This window comes from Octopus sinensis, linkage group LG16 (assembly GCF_006345805.1).
Source record: "Octopus sinensis linkage group LG16, ASM634580v1, whole genome shotgun sequence".
NCBI lineage: Eukaryota > Metazoa > Mollusca > Cephalopoda > Octopoda > Octopodidae > Octopus > Octopus sinensis.
Genome location: NC_043012.1, coordinates 29,552,835 through 29,577,169, shown reverse-complemented (window position 1 = coordinate 29,577,169; position 24,335 = coordinate 29,552,835).

Here is a 24,335-nt window from a genome sequence, read left to right as displayed (position 1 = left end):
GCATCCAGCTATAGAAAACGTGCCAAAGCAGACAACATGTTCAACACAGCTCTGCAGTTGGCCAGATCAAATCATCCAACTGATGCCAGCATGGGAAATGGACATTCAATGATGAAGACAATGATTATATATATATATACATATATATATACTTTGATACTTTGATAGGTTTCGGCCATTATTGGCCCAGGCCATGTCTAACTTATATATATATATATATATATATATATATAAAATTCAAATTCAGATAAATATGGTACTTAAGTTGAAGCACCATAATTTAGTACAGTATTATCCATACAATTTCAGAGTAAGGTCACTAAAATCAAAATAACCAACATGGATATCCTTGTTTCTTATTTTGATTTTATATCTATCTATATATATATATATAACCCTAACCCAACGTTCGAAGGTCATGCTTGACCACCTCATCCCATGTCTTCCTGGGTCTACCTCTACCCTGGATTCCTTCAACTGTTTGGAGTGGCACTTTTTTACACATCTCTCCTCATCCATCTGTAGTACATGACCATACCAGTGCAAACGTCTCTCTTGCATGCCACATCCGATGCTTTTTATGTCCAACATTTCTCTCAGGGCGCTTACACTCTGTCGTGTGTGCACACTGACATTACACATCCAGAGATCACAGCATCTATTGGCGGTGTTGTATGAGGTTGTTTTTGCGAGTATATGCCAGTTTAATCTATAATCTATTTTTTTATCCTTAAGTTCCCAAATATATCTACTGAGCCCTGTTGAATTTGCCGTACTCCTATTTCTGAAGCTAGATTGGTGTGTGTTATATCTCAGTATCATTTGGTTTTTAGTGGCGCCTATATATGATGTTATCTGGCTATTTGTGTGCACATCACATTGGTAAACTATGTTATTTGTCTTGCATCTATTTAAGAAATGGCACTTTGTTCTATCCCTGCAACCACATAAATTATTAGGTGTTTGTGTTATGTTGTGGGGGGTGTATTACTCTTCAGGTCTATATCTAAGTTAGTAGGAGGCGCTACATTAGTGGTGGGCTTAGTTCTATTAGTTGGTTGGTTATTATTTTTATTGTTCACAATTTCTCTAGTTTCTTAGAATTTGTCTAGTTTTTTTTATTATTTATTGAGGCTATGATTGTAGCTAAGTTATTGGTCAGGCTGTGACCTACTCTAATTTTATACCTGAATAATTCTGCATATTTATTATTAACGTTTAAGTTATGTTTGATTTGAGGTGCACAGTGAAGGGGATTACGAACCAGATTTTATCACTATTTTGTTGTTTTTTTTTGTTTTTTTCTAGTATAGAAGCTACCCTCCTTGTTTGTTTGTCGTGTGATGTTATGGTTACGGCTATCCAGCTTATTTCCATAGTTGGGTTTCACTTTCCTGTAACTTTTGTCTGTTTTATTGGTGTTGCTTTGGTAGGGTTTATGTGGACTAGATGGCGTGATTTTCTTGTTATTAACAGGGTTCATATTGGTTCTTTGGGGGTACTTTAGTTTTATTCATACCAATGTGAAGGTTTATATTATTATTGCAGCTAATGTTATTTTGGGGCTTATGTGTGTACTATATATATATATATATATATACACATTATATAGTACATTATATATATAAATATATATATATATATATATGTCTTTGTACTCATACATATAAGTACCTGTGTTGTGGATGTCACCATTCTCATCATTTCTACATCCACCTTCCATGCTGATATAGCTTGGCTAGGTCATCATGGTCTGAGTCACTCCTTATTGGGGGGGGGGGACACTGTTTCCATAGACTGGTTGGTTCTTACACACGTCATTTAGCTTAAGATTTTATGGCTGGATGCTCTTTCTATTTGCTAACCGCTTTACAGGGTGCACTGGACACATTTTCTTACAGTGGAAGCACTAAAGGGGTCCTGTTCAAGACAATACTAAAGAGGGACATCCCTATCTTACATTTTCTCTGTTCATTTACCAGCCACTTTACTTATGCGTATATTTACCGTGTGCATGCAAGTGAAAACAGGGTATTGTAGTTACTCATCTTACTCTGTGTGTTTTCAAAATTACTGGAAAATGGCTGAACAGATTTTCACCAAATTTAGCAGAAATACTCATTGGGTGAGTGGCATAAACTCATTAAATTTTTGTTTGATTATCTTCAAAACTGGTGGATGGGTGAATCAAAATATGTTTTTTCCTTTGTTACATATGCATAAAAAATAAGTAGGGGAAATGACTCTTGATGTAATTTTGTTGAAATATGAATTCATTTGAGATTATTAGATTAAATTTTGTTTTATATCATGGTGTGCATGCAGGGTATGCATTGCCCCTCCAATACCTTTTTTCATTATATATGTGAAAACATGTGGCATAGTGGTTAGGGTATTCAACTCACAATCGTGAGGTTGTGAGTTCAATTCCCAGTGGTGCATTGTGTCCTAGAGCAAGACACTCTATTTCCCATTGCTTCAGTCCACCTAGCTGGCAAAAAAGAATTGCACCTGTATTTGAAAAGGGGCTAGCCTTGCGACATTCTGCATGATGTTGAATCTCCCTGAGAAGTACATAAATGGTACACATGTCTGTGGAGTGCTCAGCTACTTGCACATTAATTTCACGAGCAGGCTGTTCTGTAGATTGGATCAACTGGAACCGACAGAGTGTAATGCCACATAAAAGGCACTCAGTCTGCTCTGTAAGGTGGTTGGTGTCAGGAAGGGCATCCTGCCATAAAAACCCAGCCAAAACAGACACAAAAGCCTGGTGCAGTCTTCTGTTTAGCCAGCTCCTGTCAAACCATCCAACTCATGCCAGCATGGAAAACGGATGGTAAATGATGAAGATGATTAGATAGCCAGGTTTAATCCACTCACTTTAAGTAAACACAACATAAATGCAGGGAGGTGGCAGAATTGTTAAGACAGCAGACAAAATGCTTGACAACATTTTCTGTTCAGCTTTATATAATTCTGAGTTCAAATTCAACCAAAGTATGCTTTACCTTTCTCTCCTTTTGGGGAGTCAATAAAATTAGTACCAGTTAAACACTGGGGTTGATGTAATTGACTTGCTCCCCTCCCCCAATTTCAGGCCTTGAAAGAATTATACACAAAATATATACAACACAAATAAATGGACCTTAGCTGATCGCTACAGCAACAGCTATGAATCAACAAGTCTCTCGACCTGCTAGAAATAGAAGCAAAACCAGATCTCATTCAAGTCATGCTCAAACATCTCGAGAATGGAAAAGGACACATTAGACGACACAGTCCTGCATACTCTATGGAGTAGTCATGGTTTGGATGGTTTGATCACAAATGTGCTCTGTTGAGGTTGACCTAGGGCTAAAAACAACAAGGAAGGATCTTTCTTTTTCACACAGCCCTATTTACTTCCTTGAGTTATCTCCATTGATAGAAAGAAAGCCATGTGTGTGTGTATGTGAGTATACACTCAGACACACACACACACATATATACAGACGTTTGAGTAAGTTTTTCAACTACTACCACCAACACAATCACTGCCACCAAATACCATCACCACTACCACAACAACAGCCCCCCCACATACCCACACACCCAGAACACAACAAATGAGAGCAGAGAGTCAGAATGTTTGCGAAGGGTGGTGGTGGCGGCTGCGGGGGTGGGGGAGGTGGTGGTAGTATAGAATAGAGATGAGGTGATCTATGGTAACATGATAGCGGCCTGATTGGGTTACATGGAGGATATATCTACAGGAAGACATAGGCATAGAAATAGTATAGGGGAGGGAGGAGAGAGAGAGAGAGACAGCTACGTATGGGGGAGGGGTGTATCTAGGGGAAGATTGGCATACACACACATTTTATATATATATATATACCTAGAGAGAGAGAGAGAGATGCTGCAGTTATATATGAATCTAGAGGAATATTGGAATACAAAGATATATATATATATATATATATATATATATATATATATACACACACACACACACACATATATATATATATATATATATATGCAGAGGGGGGAGAGAGGGAGAGAGAGAGGTAGAGTAAGGAAGGAGAGAAAGGAATGATAAAGATTGAGGAAGGAACTGAAAACTAAAGCAATGAAGGCATGTCAGCTCTATTATTGGAATATATGTGTGTGTGTGTGTACAGCTATTATATGGGTATATATGTATGTTATACACACAGACACATATATATACACACACATACATACACATACATATATGATTGTAAAACAATATTTTGTGATAAAATGTAAACAAATACGAATTTTCTTTTGAATTGTAGATGTGTCCAACAGAAAGCAGTGAAATATTAGGTTACATTCATATATACATGGTTATTTGTGTGTGTGTGTGTGTGTGTGTGCGTGCGCGTATATCTCTTTTACTTGTTCCAGCCATTTGACTGTGGCCATGCTGGGGCACCATCGAATCGATCCCAGTACTTATTCCCTCAATCTTTTTTGTCAAACTTCTAAGTTACAGTGACATAAACACATTGACACTGGTTGTCAAGCAGTGGTGTGGGTACAAACACACACACACACACACAAGCTTCTTTCAGTTTCCACCTACCAAATACACTCACAGGGCTTTAGTTGGTCCAAGGCTATAACAGAAGACACTTGCCCAAAGTACTACGCAGTGGGACTGAACACAGAACCATGCGGTTGGGATGCAAGCTTCTTACCACACAGCCACACCTGCACCTATAGATAAATAAATTGATAAATATATATATATTCACACTTGTGTTTGTGTGTGTGTCTGTATGTGTATGGGTGTAAGTATAATGGTATGGTTCAGTATAATGGTATGGCAGAAACTGGCATGCCAGACGGAATGCTTAGCGGTATTTTGTCTGTCTTTACATTCTGAGTTCAAATTCTGCCGAGGTCGACTTTGCCTTTCATCCTTCCAGAGTTGATAAAATAAGTACCAGTTACGCACTGGGGACGATATAATCGACTTAATCCGTTTGTCTGCCCTTGTTTGTCCTCTCTGTGTTTAGCCCCTTGTGGGTAGTAAAGAAATAGATATGGTTAAGAAGCTAGCTTTGCAATCAAGCTTCAGCCCTTTCTGTAGCAGCTTGACTGATGCTATCATAGCTGCAGACTGACTAAAACTTTGTGACTCCACACTTTTGGTGCCAACCCACTGGAGACCACCACTGCTTTTATGATACACACTGCCTGCTTTAAAGAGATCTCAATTAAAATCTTCCAAGTAATCTTCATCTTGATTTACATTCCAAAAACCAAATTAATAATGACAAAGATATCTTTCTAAATCTTTCATTATTTTAAAAATCAGTTGAAAGAAAGTAGTAAATTCTAGCAGAAATATGTAACAGCATCATCATCATCATCATCGTTGTTTAACACCCGCTTTCCATGCTGGCATGGGTTTGACTGAGGATTGGCAAGCCAGGAGGCTGCACCAGGCCCCAATCTGATTTGGCGAGGTTCCTACAGCTGGATGCCCTTCCTAACACCACTGGCACAAGGGCCAGTCAGGTGGTATTGGCATCGACCATGCTTGAACAGTGCTTTTCATGTGCCACTGGCATGGAAGCCAGTCAGGCAGCACTGGCAACGACCATACTTTGGTAAATGGAAACTATGTAGAAGCCTGTAATACATGCATGCATGTTTGCATGTGTTTTTGTATATGTGTTAGAGAACAAGAGTGTAAAATGTGTTGTGTTGTGTTCCTTCACATCATAATGCAGATTAGCCATGCAAGAAACAGAGGTCAAGGAACTCACATCCAGACCAAAATACATATCTGAGACCAAAGCATTTGAACGAAAGCTCTTGAAGACAGTGTCATTCCAGTTTGAAAGCAGTCTAATGGCTAAAACCAATAAAAGAATCACACACAAAGTAGTGCTCCAGCTAGGTCACAGACATGATGGAACCAACAATGTAAAATACAAAAATGGAATCAATACTGAAGAACTAAGCAGAACAGTGAACGAGGGCAGTTATAGTCTGTACAGACAGACACACGGTTATTATAAACATCACACACACACATACACAATTCATATCAAATGAAATGTATCAGACTTCAGCTTGGGTGACATTATTTCTCCAAGATGGTCTCAGACAGCAACAGTAATCAAGGAAGCCTGTATCAGTGTCATCGTTGCTATTTTCATCATCACTGAGACATAACACAAACAATATATATATATATATGGATAGTCACTTTTTATTTATATATATATATATATATATATATATATATATATATATATATATATATTTATCTTTTATCTGTTTCGGTCATTAGACTGTGGCCATGCTGGGGCACAGGCTTGAAGAATTTTAGTTGAATGAATACACACACACACAAAGCCAAAACTGAAAGTGGAGTGAGACGTGCTCTTCTGGCCTGTTGGATCCTGTTGAACCACTCTAACCAGTGGTGGAAGGATTAAGATTTAAAATTAAGATTTTCTATCTATCGTTTCATTCATTCATTCATATATACATACATACATACATATATGATAATGATGATGATGATAGCAGTATCAGTGTCAAGCAGTGATTAGGGATAAATGTATTTTAGGGTAGGTAAAGTGTATGTCTGTGACAAAGGCAAATCCCAGCAGTTACCATGGAGCAAAAAAGTTCTCCCTTACAGTAAAAGGTGTAAAAACACCACCATATCCACCCAGTGCGGATTACCAGGCATGCATTTCTGGCCCTTTACTTTCCTCAATGGGAAATACCAAAACGAGATAACCCTGGGCAGATTTAAAGCTGAAGCTTTAATTAAAAAGTTAACATCAAGGACTGAGTTACACAGGTGGACCACCTGGTCAGCGAAGCACTGATTTGGTACATGGGCATTATATCATCATCATCATCGTTTAACATCTGTTTTCCGTGCTAGCATGGGTTGGACGGTTCGACTGGGGTCTGGAAAGCCAGGAGGCTGCACCAGTCTGATCTGGCAGTGTTTCTACAGCTGGATGCCCTTCCTAACACCAACCACTCCGTGAGTGTAGTGGGTGCCTTTTACGTGCCACCGGCACGGAAGCCAGTCAAGGCGGCACTGGCATCGGCCACGTTCGGATGGTGCTTTTTATGTGCCACCGGCACGGAAGCCAGTCAAAGTGGCGCTGGCATTGGCCACGTTCAGTTGGTGCTTTTTATGTGCCACGGGCACAGGTATCACAACTACAATTTCCATTTGATATTTATTTTGATGTTGATGTACTTGACTCAATAGGTCTCCTCAAGCACAGCAGGTCATGTGCTACCGGCACAGAAGCCAGTCAAGGCATATGTATTTGTATATACGTGTGTGTACATGGTGTGGGTGCATGTATGTCTCTTCTTGCCTAATTGTAAGCACATGTTACCATTGTACAAGTGCATCATTCATTTGCAATCTTGTTTTGTAGTATATTCAGCCATTGTCTTATTTTATGTTTGGAGGATTACAGAAGGTATTACCTTGCTTGGTAACAGGTGTGAGATGCTGACAAGAAGAGCATCCGGCCAGCTGTACAGACAATCTGTCTTGACAAATTACAGCTAATGCAAGAATGAAATGAGGATGACAAATGTGTGCGTGTGTGTGTGTATACATATATATGATAGATCGCTAGCCACTACACATTCTTTATTTTCTTTTCCTGTTTCTTTCTGTGGAAGAGTGTAGGTTCGAAACATTAAAGGCTTTTTCACTTCCCGAGCATTATACTAATACATCTGTTTGTTGTCTACACCACCTGTCTTCGTCTTTTGCTTTTTTTTGTGAATTCTCCTTATATATATATATATATATCATCATCATCATTTAATCTGTTTTCTCTGTTGGCATGGGTTAGACTGTTTGACAGAGGCTGGAGAGCTGTACCAGGCTCCAATTATCTATTTTTGCATGGTTTCTGTGGCTGGATGCCCTTCCTTAATGCCAGCCACTTTATAGAGTGTACGGGGTGCTTTTTATGTGGCATCAACACCAATGGTTTTCATGTGGCAATACCATAGGCATGGCACCAATGTATGTATAAATATATGAAATAATTTCTGATGAGCTGAGTTGAAGACCTCATGAAGAAATTGTTGTGTACATTATTGCATGAAATAACAATATTCATGAGATCAAATTTCAATGAAACAATTGTAATGAAACAAAAGGACTTGCTTATCCCATTCTCCTTGTTTGTAATTACACACACACACACAAATGAACATACATATATGCACACACACACAAATGAACATACATATACACACATACACAACTGCACAGACATACACACATTCATATATGCATGCGCACCCACAAACACACACACACTGAGGAAATTGAAAATATAATTCTTCACAGTGTTAGACTAATTTCGTATCTACTGGAGATGAAATTGGTCAGTAACTGGAAAGAACTGTAACGTCAATCACAAATATACACTCGACATTTGTATTGAGTTCTTTTTTTTCTCAACAGGTAACTATACATCATCCTCTCTTTTATGTCCACTTCCCATAGGTTAGATGGACAGGTCATTACAACCTAAGTTAATTCTTATTAGGAGCCACAACTGCTCTCATAGACTGGTTCTTGTACGATTCCTTTTTGGCATCATTTCTATGGCTGGACGCTCTTCCTGTCACCAACCATTTCTTTACAGAATTTACAGGAAGCATTTTTTTGTGACATCAACACTAGACATGCAGCCTTATCTTTGGCAACACAAAACTAAGGGTACTCTTGAGCCAATGCTTATAGGCACACACACACATGCTGGGGGGATGTCACCTCAATGAGTTTAGTCGAGTACTTATTTTTTAAAACTTAGAACCTATTCTCTTGGTCTTCTTTTGCCAACCTGCTAAGTTACAGGAATGTAAACAAACCAACACTAATTGCCAAACTGTGGTTAGGTATAAACACAAACATATATCCATGACAGGCTTCCACACAGTTTCCATTTACCAAATTCATTGACAAGACATCGGTCAGCTCAGAGTTATAATAGAAGACACTTGTCCAAGGTGCTACAGAGTGGGACTGAACCTGAAACCATGTGGTTTAAACACACATTAAAACCAACAAGCTTCCATGCAGTTTCTATCTTCCAAATTTTAGTCAGACTACAAATAGAGGCCACAGTCACAGACAAATTCCTAAAGTGCCAAGGCTGAATTCTACAGAGAAATATTCTTGCTCCCAAAAGTATTCTCTGTAAAGTGGCTTTGGTGTTAGGAGAGGCATTCAGCCAGAGAAACCATGCCAGAACTGATATTGGAAACCTGATGCACTCCTCTGAGTAGTGAGATCCTCTCAAACTATCTAACTCATGCCAGTATGGAGGGCAGAGGTTAAATGACGACGATGATGATGATGATGATGGTGTGTATGTGTGTAAATTAACTGAGCCAGTATGAGGAGCTTTCGCTGGTGGTCACACAACTCTCTCTGAGTCCATATCGTATACTAGATATATATATATATATATATATATATACACACACACACATGAGGGATGCTGAAAAGTTCCTGGCTTAAAGAGTATTGTGGAAGGCCTGGTTGGAAGCCCAGCCTTCTGAGTTCTTTTACAGGGCTACAAAAAAAAACAAAGAACCACTGCAATGAGTGTGTGAAGCTGAGAGGAGAATATATTGAATAAAATCATAATTAATTGATCCTCATATATCTTCTTTTACCCAAAGCCAGGAGCTTTTCAGCCCTCCCTCGTGTGTGTGCACATAAGTGTGAACTATGGACACAGCAGCTCCATTTATCCCTGCAAATATCCAAATTTTGTGAAATAATGGGACACAGACACATTACAAAGAGGAACTGGATGAAAGGAACAAAATCTCAGGACGGCCAAGCAGACACCGGAGTATTCTTGTGCCTCAAGGTCTTCATCATCATATCAATTGCAATTACCACCACCTTAACAAAAAAAAGCAACATTCAGCACCATAGCAACAGAAGTACACAACATCACAACCACCACCACCATCACCACAACAACAACAACAGCTCTGCCTGCAATGTTAAGCAAGGTATTCCTTACAGTTTGCCCCATCAGGACTGTCCAGGAGTCCACTACAGCTGGGAAGTACTCCTGAAGATTTGCTCAATCAAGATTGACCAGGAGTACAGTGATGTACTCATTGATCTCAGTGAGGACTGTCTAAGAGTACACAATATCAGGGAAGTACTCAAAGACCTCAGGACTGTCCAGGAGGACACAGCGAAGGGAAGTACTCAGATTTTTCTCAATGATGACTCTTCACAACAAACTCTCAAAACAGTTTTCTGTCCCAGAAACACACCCAAACACAAGTACTGAACTATCTACTGCATTGTTTAGTTTCCAAGCTCATTCTGAGACCATTTTGAAAATTCCATATCTGGGTGCACAAAACCCAGCACAGTGGTGTCTGGTGATAGGACACATTATCTGCTGAGCTCTTTTGGCCAAATTCCACCAGTTGACTCCAACACCTGCAACACCCTGACATCAAGGAGTCTCCTTAGATACATGAGACAAAGGCAAAAATATTTAGTGATACCCCGATGATGAACAGAATGGTTATGTTTCAAGGGTGGGTGGGGAGAAGAGAGAAAGGAGGCGAGAAAAAAAAACTGTGTTAGCACCACCACCACCACTGTCACCACTCACAATCTAATTGTTGTTGTTGTTACTGATCATTCCAGAAGGTTTTCGGTTACAGGTCATATGAGAACTAATTTTTCTGTTTATTCCCAAGCAAATCCAGGTTTAAAAACTGTATATGTGTATCAGTGAGTGTATATATATACATATATATATAAACACACACATATATATATGAGTGTGTGTATGACTACATCTCACTCTCTCATGTAAATATACATACATACATGTGCAAATGTGATGCATGTAGGTGTGTGTATACATACACTTACATACATATATGTAAATAGATATGTATATTCGTGTGTATGTGTGTGTAAAAGTATTCATATATTTTTACTTTTTTTCATGGCATTTTTGAGTGGCAACAACAAAACAACAACCACTACCACCACCACAATAACAATAATGATGTTGATAGCAGCAGGAGCAGGGGTGGATGGTTGGGTGGGTATGTCGGTGGGTAATATTGCAGTCTGAAGTAAGATGTCATCGCCATGGCAACATTTGATATAATAAAAGCTTTCCTGCTTTCTACCCAGCCCCACCACTGCATCGCACCACAACACCAACTACTACTACTACTACTATTACTACTACTACTACTACTACTAAGTCTAAATTGCCAGCTAATTTAATAGGGTCAGATATCAAAGATTGTGTGAAACCAGTCTTGTCATATCTGCCAGTGGTGGTGGTGGTATTTATAATAGTGTCTAATAGTGTTGGTTGTGGTTATGGTAGTGGCGGTCGTGGATGTGGTAGTAGTGGTAGCCAATAGTGGTTATCAGACTGGTGGCACACCACCACCACCATCATTAACATCACAAATGCTACTAACACCTTTGTAAACCCCACCACCACTACCATAACCATCTTGCGGCGGGGGGGGGGACCACCCGCTACCACTAATACTACCATCATCATTACTGTAATTTCCATTACCACCACCACGTGTACCACAACAGCCATCATCACCACATTGTCACCACACCACCACCACCACCACCACCACCACCACCACCACCACCATCACCACCACCACCACCACCATCACCATCACCACCATCACCACCACCACCACCACCACCACCACCATCATCATCATCATCGTCGTCACCACCACCACCACCACCACCACCACCACCACCGCTTGAATAATCACTCACCACCCCCTTTGTCAACAGCTGTAACTCTTCTCCACCCTACCCCACCCATATGTAAAGATGATCTGAAAATGTGAGATATATTGGAGTGGGAAGAAGGGAGAGAGAGAGAGAGGTTTAAAACTGCATGTATAGGTGTGTGTGTGTGTGTGTGATTTACAGTGGAGTGGACACAGAGGTTCATAGTGTGCCTAGCTGTGGACTCCCTCTTTTTTCCTTCCACTGGCCGGAAGAGACAGGGGCACACAACCAGCCAAGAATCTGCTCAGTGATATATAGTCACTGGGCCCTAAATTTAAATGAAAACAAATCACAGCCTAGTCAAAGAATGAAGGTCGGCAACCCTATCATTTTCAGGGCTTCCAAGATTGTAAAGGGCACAGCAGGGACAGGTGAGAGTAGTGGTGGTGGTTGATGAACCCCTATGATGACTTTGATGCTGAAGTATCAAAATATTATTAGATCCCTTGATATTAGAATATTTGCTACTCTGGGCTGAACTACAAGCCCTCAAGTACCAGGTGGTGGCATCAAACAGTTTAGGTCTACAAGATCAACCAGGCTCATGGTTCAAAAATGATCCATCTCTCAATGTGAATATTTAACAGCAGGGGGGAGAGGTGCAATGCTGTAAGCAGTAGTAGCACTGTGCTTCTAAAATTGCAGAGTGCTTCATTAAATTTCAGTAATGTAGAGGTTCCTCCAGTGAGGAATTTACACACACACACACATTACTGAATTAGTGCTTAAGCATAATAAGAAGAAAAATTCTATTGAATTTACGAACTCAAGGAATGAGTTTGTGTAGACACAGATTAGCTAACAAGAATGTTCAGAGCAAAATGTTCAGATGAATAAAAAGCAAAGATCCCACTGATACTTCTATGTTATATTCCTATTTGCTACAGCTGTTTCGACAGTTAAAATATAAACATCATCATCAGCAATGACACAATGTTTGGGTGATGAATATATAAAAACAGTTAACAAATTTGAATGAAATGAATAAAATAAACTATTTCATTAAGAAATAAAACTGAAATATTTCAAATCTATATTTACATATATTTACATATGATGGCTTGCAGGATCTTCATCACTTCTGCTGCTTTACCCTCTACAATCTTTGATATGGTTGCTAATCTTCTTTCTTCAACTAGGTTATAATTTTCTTTTTCAAAACCAGGTCCTAGCACACATACACACACGCATGCACACACACATACAATATAGTTAAATGGACACAAACAGTATACATATTGATAGACATACAGACATGCTGTTTTTGTTTAATGCCATTTCATTTTGAAGATGACACAAAATGCTATAAAATGCAATATTGTAAAATCAAAATTCCCAAAGTCTCCACAAGTCAAAACTGCATTTCGGTTTGTTTTTATTCTTCTGTTTATAATTTTGTAATCTGTTCCATTCTCAACTCAGTAAAATCTCTCTCTATATAAAGCTGAAATGGCAGGTTTGGTAGCCTTCAACTAACATTATCTCCTCCGAGACCCTGTGGTGCAAGTTGACCAAAATTGAGAGTATGATAGAAGAAGGCTTGCTCTTCATTTTGTAGAAGAAAAAATTCAAATTGGACCATGTTAACACCAAAAATTATTTACATCAAAAAGATGCTTTTTTTTCTATGAAAATCCCTATTTTTTACGATTTTTTGACTGCCGTGTTGCCATTTTTCGGTGTATTTCAATCAGCAAAATGTTCTCTTAAAGAGAATAACAAGCTACATGATACGAAATTTTTACTTTTCAAAAATTCCAACAAAAATTTGAAACAAACCCGAGCAACGTCGGGCAATACTGCTAGTATAAATAAATGATGGATGATAATTCCAGTAATTTGATTTGTTTATTTATTTCCTGAACATCATCAAAGAGACCATCTTTTTCAGTGTTCTGCCAGCTTGATAGACCTGAAACTCTTTTAACTTATGACAAAACTTCAAGCAAATTCAACATAAATTAAAGCATAAAATTGTATTTCATCAATATAAAATTAATGTATATTATAAATTAATATCATATCCATATTTATCTGATATAAATTAATATTCTTCTGAAGCAGGATTTGTTTGATCTTTCTGGGATCAACTGAACTCAAAATTTTTCTTTTCTTTAATGATTTTCCTGTAATAATTTGTCTTTCTGCTGATTATTTAACAGTTGCGGCTGTGTGATAAGAAGCTTGCTTCCTAACCACAAGGCTCTGGGTTCAGTTCCACTGTGTGGCACCTTGGGCAGGTGTCTTCTACTATTAGCCTCAGGCCAACCAAAACCTTGTGAGAGGTAAATGGAAACTGAAAGAAGCCTGTCATGTATATGTGTCTGTGTTTGTCTCCCCATCACTGCTTGACAACCAGTGTTGGTGTGTTTATGTCTCTGTAACTTAGCAGCTGGCGAAAGAGACTGATAGAATAAGTACCAAGCATAAAAAAATAAGTCCTGGGGTCAAATTGCTCGACTAAAAAAACTCTTTAAGGCAGTGCTTCAGCTTGGCCATAGTCAAATGATTGAAACAAGTAAAAGAATGGTATTCAATGCCAATTATAAGTGAAGACAAGTAGAGGAGCGAAAGGGGTTAAATATATAAATTACTAAAACAAAATGGTTGAGTGGTGAGTTCTTACAAAATCTGCTGCCTTCAAAAGCAGTCAGTGTTTGTGTTTGATGATGTTTCATTAAAAGACGAAAAGTCAAATTTCTAAACCTATTGACAGTGTTAAGTGAAAACTGACCGTATGTGTATATAACCCCCCACCCCCACCACCACCATCATCATCATCATCCAGTGTCTAAAATCTGGGTGACTGGATCTTCCTCAAAGCCATAGCAACCAAAGTACGTAAGTGCTGCCCACTCCAACCTTTGGGCTGGCTGGTGCCCATTCTCCTTTGCTATCATGAGGCTTTTTTTTGGAGCTGGATTTTCTACTGGGAGCAATACCCTTGCTTACCCCCAACCTCAGTTTCTAGACAGGAGTGGTCCCGAGACCAAGGCCTCTACCATGATTTTTAAGAAATGTGGTGGAAAACTAGCTCATGAAGGCAGGGACGCTACTCTCTGAGACCCCTTTTTGAAGCCCCATTACCTATATACTACCAGTCTGGTGGCTTGCTGTGCTTGAGAAGAGACATCAAGCTAAATAAAATCATGGCTGGCCATGCATGCAGTCCTCTACATCCGTCTCTCAGCCTAGTTTTGTGGGTTTGTCGATGCTGGTGCCATGTAAAAGGACTTGTGCCAGTGCCACATAAAAAGCGCTGGTGCCGGAGCCATGTAGAAGTGCTCCTGCTATGTTATAGCACCCAGTCCATACTGTAAAGTGGTTGGCATTAGGAGGGTAGAATGGGCTTGGTGCTTTTTATGTGAAAGAAAAGAAACATTGTACTCACAAAGTGGCATTACTATTAATAATAATAATAAGTGTTAGCTACAAATTCCTTAACAGTCTTGGTTGTTATTTACAGTTTCAATGTGTTGAACTGGAATATGAGCGAAATAAAGAAGATTGACAGGAAAATCCGTAAGCTGCTGACTTGCAATAAAATGCACCCCCCAAAGGCAGACGCTGATCATCTTTACCTACCCACAGCTCAAGGAGGTCGAAGATTGATCCAATTTGAAATCTTTTACAAAACCACAAGTGGACTGGTAAAATATCTTGAAACATCTAACGATTGGATGCTAAAGCTTATTGAAAACCATGAAAGACATGAGAAGCTTCATTCTGTTATGAAGGAGAGCAAAATATTTTCAAGTGAGTTTATGCATAATACCCAGATCAAACAGCACGATGGAAGTGTGGCAACTGTAGTTGCAAAGAAGGTGAAATCAATAGCAAAGCAAAATATGCTTTAACAATTGGCTGATAGGTGGGAACAAAAACCTTTGCATATAGCCAGTAGCAAACAAGCTAATGTAGGCCAGAAACACACCCATCAGTGGCTACAGAGCTCAGGGCTAAAGGCAGAGAGTGAAGGCTTTATCTTAGCTGCTCAGGATCAGAGCTTCTTGACCCAGAACTATGAAACCAATGTAATGAAAAATGGTGTAGACCCAAAGTGTCAATACTGCAATGATGGGATTGAAACAGTGTACCACCTAATCTCTGGATGTACAGTTTTAGCACCTGTAGAGTACAAATCAAGACATGACAGAGTTGGCCAATATCTACACTGGATAAAATGTTGGCGTCATAAAATCAAAACTGCTGACAAATGGTACAAGCACCACCCTGAGGCGGTAACTGAGGGAGAAAATGTAACTATTCTTTGGGACATCCCAGTATGTACAGACCAGACCGTAACAGCAAACAAACCAGATATGGTTGTGAAAGAGCAAAACAATAAAGTCTGTTTATTGATTGATATGAGCATACCCTGTGACTATAATATCTCAGTAAAAGAATTTGATAGGCTCATAAAATATAAAGATTTGCTATTCAAAATCAAAAAGATGAGGCATCTCAAGACAGTTACAATACCAGTGGGAGCACTTGGAATGATCAAAAATGGAATTCAAAATCATTTAAGAACGATCCCCGGCTCACATCCATGCAGGACGCACAAAAGATTGTCTTCACTGGTTCGTCACACGTATTAAGAGTATTGTCAATGTTAATTTTCTTTCCTTTTCCCCCTTTATTTTATTTTACTTTATCTTTTATTTTTCTCTATCACATGACTCTGTTAATGAACCATCTGGTGTGTTTATTTTAATGGCCTACAAATGTATATAGTATGTTTCTCTCCCCTAGGTGTCAGGAAGACACTCAGCAAGAAATGGAAACAGAATTGAAAGATGGTAATAATAATAATAATAGTTTCAAACTGTAACACAGGGCCAGCAGTGCTTGAGGGGCAGGGTAAATCAATTACACTGAACCCAGTATTTGACTGGTATCTATTTTATTGAGCCCCCCAAAAAGATGAAAGCAAAGTTGATTGTAGTGGCATCTGAAGTCACAACATAACAAATGGTAATAGTAGGAATAATAATAATAATAATAATAATAAAAAAATAATAATTTCAAATTTTGAACAAGGCCAGCAATTTCAGGGGAGAGAATGAGTTGATTACATTGACCCCAGTGCATAACTGGTACTCATTTTATCGACCCTGAAAGGATGAAAGACACAGTCGACCTCGGCAGAACTTGAACCCAGAACATGAAGACAGATGAAATGCTGCTAAGCATTTTGCTTGACCCCCCCCCCCCAACAATTCTGCCACCTCTTGGCAGGTAAAAGAGTGATTCAAAGGGCAAGACATTAACGTGTCAACATTTATCATAGCAGTTATATTTCACTGTTTGCATTGCCAAACCTAATAATATCAAACATTTTGTGCTTTTCGACATATCTTATTGATGAGATGGCTTTTTTGTTATGGCGGCAGGTGTGGGGTTGGGGAAGTTTCAGGTAAAATTTGATACAGGTATGTCACCTGTCTTCAGTATTTCAACAGAAACGTGATACACTGTGCCCAACAACAACAACAACAACAACAACACAAACAACAAAACAGTTGGTATGTGAAAATAATTTGATCCTGTCTAGTCACGACCCAACGAGGACCAGTGAGGACTAGTTTCTCACCCTCACACATCAACAAGAATTCTGTTATCAGGCAATATTAGAAGACAAACACCACAACACTATCCTTTACATACACAGATGGCTAATCTCCTTACAATTGTGTGTGTGTGTGTGTGTGTGTATTTAGGGGTGGGTGAGTTTTTACACTTGTATATGTGTGTGTGCGTGTGTGTGTGTGTAAGTGGATAGAACTAGATACAAAGAACACACACACACACACACACACAGATATACATGTACAAACATACCAACTTGTAATGATATGCACCAATACACACACACACACTGAAACGCAAGTGTGCATGTGTGTGTCGTTGTGTATGAGAGTTTATGCTTATGGCTATTCTACCTAATTACCTCCCTTTACACCTTAAACATAATTTAGCAGATCCATAGAGATTGATTAAATCAATAGTATACAGAAACAGTGGGGTTGCTATGATTAGCTGAACCATGCTGGAGTATTACTGAGGGAGGTGGGGTGCTCCAGCAGATCATAGCAAGCCTCCACACACACACTAACACATCTACAGGTGCACATACAAGGTGCAAGCAGGGCTGCGTGTGGCTAGGAAGCAAACGTCTTACTATCCAGTCATGCTAGTATATATATAAGCACACACATATATTATATATTTATTCTTTTACTTGTTTCAGTCATTTGACCGTGGCCAGGCTAAAGCACTGCCTTTAGTTGAGCAAATTGACCTCAGGACTTATTCTTTTGTAAGCCTAGTATTTCTTCTATTGGTCTCTTTTGCCGAACTGCTAAGTTACGGGGGACGTAAACACACCAGCATCGGTTGTCAAGCGACGGTGGGGGGACAAACACAGACACACAAACATACACATGCACACACACACACATATATATACATATATATGACGGCTTTCTTTCAGTTTATGTCTACCAAATCTGCTCACAAGGCTTTGGTTGGCCTGAGGCTATAGCAGAATACACTTGCCCAAGGTGCTACGCAGTGGGACTGAACCCGGAACCATGTAGTTCGTAAGCAAGCTACTTACCACATAGCCACTCCCACGCCTAAACAATTTTACATTAAATTAAAGAATTACTCAATACTTTTGGTAGAGAACAGATTTATTATTCTACAAGAAGAATATCATTGACAGGGACCATGAAGTTTTAGCCAGATAAGCCATCACTGGATTGTCATACATTTGGCTTCCAACTGGCTTTCTATACTCTCTGTTTAGTTAAAATTTTCTGAGCAACCCAGCCAGATGATGGTTTAGTTGGTTGAACCTTCGAAATCACTGTCAATCATATTCTTGTTTAAGAATAATTACACACACACACACACACACATGTATACCTGTATGTATGTCTATGAGGCAAGTTAAAAAATAATGGTTATTATATATAATTCCTTTCTTAGAGTAAATTTGGCTTAGAGCTGTTTCCAGTATTTATTATAGGTACATTACTGATAGGTTTACTCAACTGGTCTAATGATCATTTGAGGCAAATTGAACGACCAAAGAAAATTCAGGCTATTTTCATCAGAGCCATTGCTGGAAAATATATATACAGAGGTGAGGTGGCTGAGTGCCTTTCAAATGGGGCCTCATGGAGGCGAGGTGGCTGAGTTCCTTTCAAAAGGGGCCTCATGGAGGCCAGGTGGCTGAGGAAGGCAATGACCAAGACCTCTGGTATTATGTCCTGCTTGAGAAGAAGACCCATCAAGCCAAGCAAAATAACAGTTGTGGCAGATATTGGTGTCATGCAAATGGCACCCATGCCGGTCGACATGGAAAAGCACCCATTACACTCTCAGGGTGGTTGGCTTTAGGAAGGAGATCCAGCTGTAGAAAACCATGCCAAATCAGACTGGAGCCTGGCGCAGCCTTCCAGCATACCAGCCCAATCAAACTGTCCAACCCATGCCAGCGTGGACAATGGGCGTTAAATGATGATGATATCCATATATATGTGTGTATGCGTCTCTTATGAATGTGACCATGCTGGGGCACTACCGTGAAAGCTGCAACTTGACCATGATACTTAATTTTGTAAGCCTAGTGCTTATTCTATTGGTATCTCTTGCCAAACTGCTAAGTTACAGGGATGTAAGCAAACCAACACCGGTTGTTAAGTTGTATGGGTGGAACAGACACAGGCACAACATATAAAATACACATGCCAACTCTTCATATCTATCAACACACACACACACACACACACAAACAAAGTATGATTTAATGGCAATTTAGCTGTTGTTTCTAGCAGGTCAACTATCACACTCTCTTCATCTCATCCACACCGATGCTGGTATTGGAATTACTAACTTCATTTAACCCCAGGCCAACCTTGAATAAGCAGACCAATGATCAAAGGCAATCCAGCCATGATCATCCAAACTTTTTAGAAGCCGATAGGACTTCCCTTTCCTTGGTTGCTATTATTTTTCCTAACTTGTTTAGCAACCTCATGGACTCTTCCTTGGTTCATTGTTGTTGCTGTTGTTGTTGTGTAAACATTGAAATTGCTTATCATCCACTTCAGTTTTGCTGATAGCATCCATATATATATATGCATACAAACACAATATATATGTATATATGCACACACACACACACACACACACAAACGCACACATTAGTCATATGACAAAAAGGATGTATGAAACCCAACACACAGACTGACTAGACACATCACTACACACATAAGGTTCAAATTAGTACAAAATACATATGTGTGAGTATATATATATATATATGTATATAATATACACACATGTATAGTTTTATACACACGCGCACGCACACACACACAATGCTCTCTCTCATTCCAGTTAACATGTGGAGAAAGTTTCTTTGAAATCTTTGTTTCTGTTGTTGTTGTTGTTGCTGCTGCTGCCAGCAAATGTTTTGAATTCTGTTCATCTTTTAGCCATTTTTGCTCCTAGTTTGGTATGTTCTGTCTTTATTCAGTCTTCCTACTTCCTTAATTCCTACACCAACACACACACACACTCCCTCCCTCCCATTCACTACCACCACCAGCAATATCATCAGGCAAGCAGTTTGTAACATTACTGTAGACCACCACCACCACCACCACCACCACCACCACACCACCACCACCACCACCACCACCACCACCACCAACGCCATCACTTTGACTTAGCACAGTAGGCACTTTTAGTTCCCCTCCACCTCACCATCAGCTCAGCCAAACCATCCCAGCATCCCTTGCTTTTTAATCATTGCTGTGTACCAACAGCAGCAATGATGGTGGTGGTGGTGGTGGTGTATGTTGGCAGAGAGAGAGAGAGAGAGAGAGAGAGAGAAGAGAGAGAGAGTGAGAAGGGAAAGAATTAGAGAGAGAGAGACAGAAAAGTGGAGTGAGAGAGAAAGAACAAGAGGGAGGTGCAGCAAGAGGGAGAGCTAGGGAAATACACGGAAAGAGAGAGAGAGAGAGAGAGATAAGCTATGCGATGAAGGTGGTGGTGGTGCAATAAAAGAAATGAGAGACAAAGAGAAGAGGGAAGAGAAAAAGAGGCAACTTTCTTGAAGAAAACCAGAAAGATTATTGGGGATGGGGTGGGGAGGAGGGATTTTTTTGTGTACTGGAATCCCTTAATCAATCACTGTCCCCTTATGGCCACCCCTACCATCTCTTCCACATCTAATTCCTTATATAGACAGGGCTCAATTCCATGGACTCTTATACCCCACTTGCCCACCCACTTGCCCACCCACTCAACCCACCCACTTTTCTGGCCTTGTGCTTTTGTAAGAAATTATGGAAGGGCAGAAATGGCCAGAGACTGGCAGAATTGGTAGAGTGTCGGACAAAATGGTTTATCAATTTTTGTCCCATCTCTCTCAGTTCCGTGTTTGAATTCTACTGAGGTGAAGTTTGCCTTTCATTCCTTCCAGGGGTCAATAAAATAAAGTCCTGGTCAAGTACTAGGATTGAGGGTTTCTATTAAACTCCTTCTATCAAGATTTCTCATTTTGTTCCTAAATCAGAAAACTTATTTTGATTTTCTATTTTGGGAGGGGAGGGTCATTATGGCAGCCATCTTTGTTTTTGTAATTCTGGGTTGGACACAATAAAGTATGAGTCAAGCATAAGAGGTAATGTCTTCCCTTACACCGTCTTCCTCTTACATAGCTGTCCTTTTGTTTATCTCTCTTACTACATCACCTCTCTCTCCCCATGTCTCCCTGTCTCTCTTACTGCACCTCTCTATTCTCGTGTATCTCTATCTCTCTCATTGCACCTCTCTCTCCCCATGTCTCTTTATCTCTCTCATTGCACCTCTCTATACCAATGTCTCTCTGTCTCTCCTACTGCACCTCTCTATTCCCCATGTCTCTATCTCTCTCATTGCACCTCTCTCTTCTCATGTCTCCCTGTCTCTCTCACTGCACCTCTCTATCTCTGCCTCTCTCTTACTGCATGCACCTTTCTGTCTCTCTATCTTTCTCTCGTCCTCTCTCTTTGTACAAATGTGTTGCCTTTCATTATTTTTAGTATCCTCAGAGTAGGGAAGGTCAGAATTGGATTCAAGTACTGAACAAAATGCTCAGTTGCATTTAGTAACAATCTTCGATTGTTCAGAGTTCAAGACCCATCAAAGTCAACTTTGCTTGTCGTCCCCCTGAGGTTTGAATTATTATTATTATTATTGAGTGAGAGAGCAGTGCATGCCATCAATGTGACACTGGGATAAAATATACGAAGCCCAGTATACCCATCATGACTACCCATCTGATGAAGTCTTCCTTCCAAATTTCAGACCTTCATCATGTGGGTAAGCTGGTAACTGGAGAGAATGCATGGGAGAGAGACAACTCCCTATGGCACCCTTAATGGTTGGTGGTCCTTGATAGTTTGTTGACCTTGAGTGGTACTGTCTACCCTATTGTGGAAGTTTATTGTTTTCAATTTTAATTGTTTTATTGTTTATGTTTAAATGTGTTGGTGCAGATGTGGCTTTGTGGTAAGAAGTTTGCTTCTCAACAACATGGTCCTAGGTTCAGTCCCACTGCATCGCACCTTGGGCAAGTGTCTATTCTTACAGCTTTGGGGCCGATCAAAGCCTTGTTAATGGATTTGGTAGATGAAAACTGGAAGAAGCCTACTGTATGTATATATATATATAGAAATCACATGATCAACCAGGCTATCAGGTGTTGTAACACATCGCTGATCACAATGCACTTTGCATGGTTTTAGCCTACAAATGACTAGGCAAGCAGGCCAACATTCCCCTCTGATTGAAGTGGGTACTTGAGCAACATGAAATGAAGTGTCTTGTTCAAGAACACAACACACCACCCAATAAGGGAATCAAATCCACAATGTAGCAATCATGAGTGCCAGAGCTTAACCACCAGGCCACATGCCTTCTCCATCTCTCTCTCTCTCTATATATATATATATAATAAAACAATACTGGGAGGATAAGAAGACAGAACGAAGCGAAAATTCGAACGAACCACGACGCGAAGCGCTGTCAGACAATAGTGTAATAAATAAAATATATGCATACATACAAACATATATGTACATATCGACATCTACATGTATATATACATGCATATATAAATATATATACGTACAGGACACCACAAAAAGACGTAAAACTTGCGCTCGCCAGTACCTCTTTCGTCCCAGCCAGAACAAAGGCCTTAGTTTGTTTTTTCGTTTGTTTTCTTGTTTATTTTATTTCTCGTTTTGTATTTTCTTGTACATGTATTTTTATCTTGTATTTTATTGTGCAGTTCTATTGTTACGTCCCGTTTGTGTTACATTTTTTTCCGTGCTTGTTTTACCCCTCTGCGAGGTTATTTTATTTTAATTCTCTTGCAGGAAGGCCTAGTATTGACGAGTCATGTCCTGTGTTGCCTTTGAAACACGCTTAAGTCTACTAGTGACAGCTGATGAAGGGGATTTTTCCTTGTGTCCTGTACCTTGTTTTTCTGTTGTAAATAATGTTTTTCCCGTTTTCGTTCTCGTCCTGTTCCACGTCTCTGTCTTTCTGTTGTAACAAAATGGCTTTTCCGTTTTCGTTTCTGTTGAGTTTTACGTCTTTTTGTGGTGTCCTGTACGTATATATATTTATATATGCATGTATATATACATGTAGATGTCGGTACGCACATATATGTTTGTATGTATGCATATATTTTATTTATTACACTATATATATATATATATATATATGTGTGTGTATATATATATGTATATATATATATATAGGCGCAGGAGTGGCTGTGTGGTAAGTAGCTTGCTAACCAACCACATGGTTCCGGGTTCAGTCCCACTGCGTGGCACCTTGGGCAAGTTTCTTCTGCTATAGCCCCGGGCCGACCAATGCCTTGTGAGTGGATTTGGTAGTCGGAAACTGAAAGAAGCCCGTCGTATAAATGTATATATATATATATACATGTGTGTGTTTGTCCTCCTAGCATTGCTTGACAACCGATGCTGGTGTGTTTACGTCCCCGTCACTTAGCGGTTCGGCAAAAGAGACCGATAGAATAAGTACTGGGCTTACAAAGAATAAGTCCCGGGGTCGATTTGCTCGACTAAAGGCGGTGCTCCAGCATGGCCACAGTCAAATGACTGAAACAAGTAAAAGAATAAAAGATATATATATATATATATATATATAATATATATATATATATATATATATATATATATATATGTGTGTGTGTGTGTGTGTGTGTGTATGTGTGTGTATATATATATGTATATGTGTATATATGGTGACTGCCCCCTCGTTATCGAGTATGGCCATTGCACGAAGCTTAATCAATGTTGTTATCATGCAATGCCTGTGCAAGAAGATTTTTTTTTAAAGTGAGGAAAGGCTGTGCACTGAGTCAATCCCA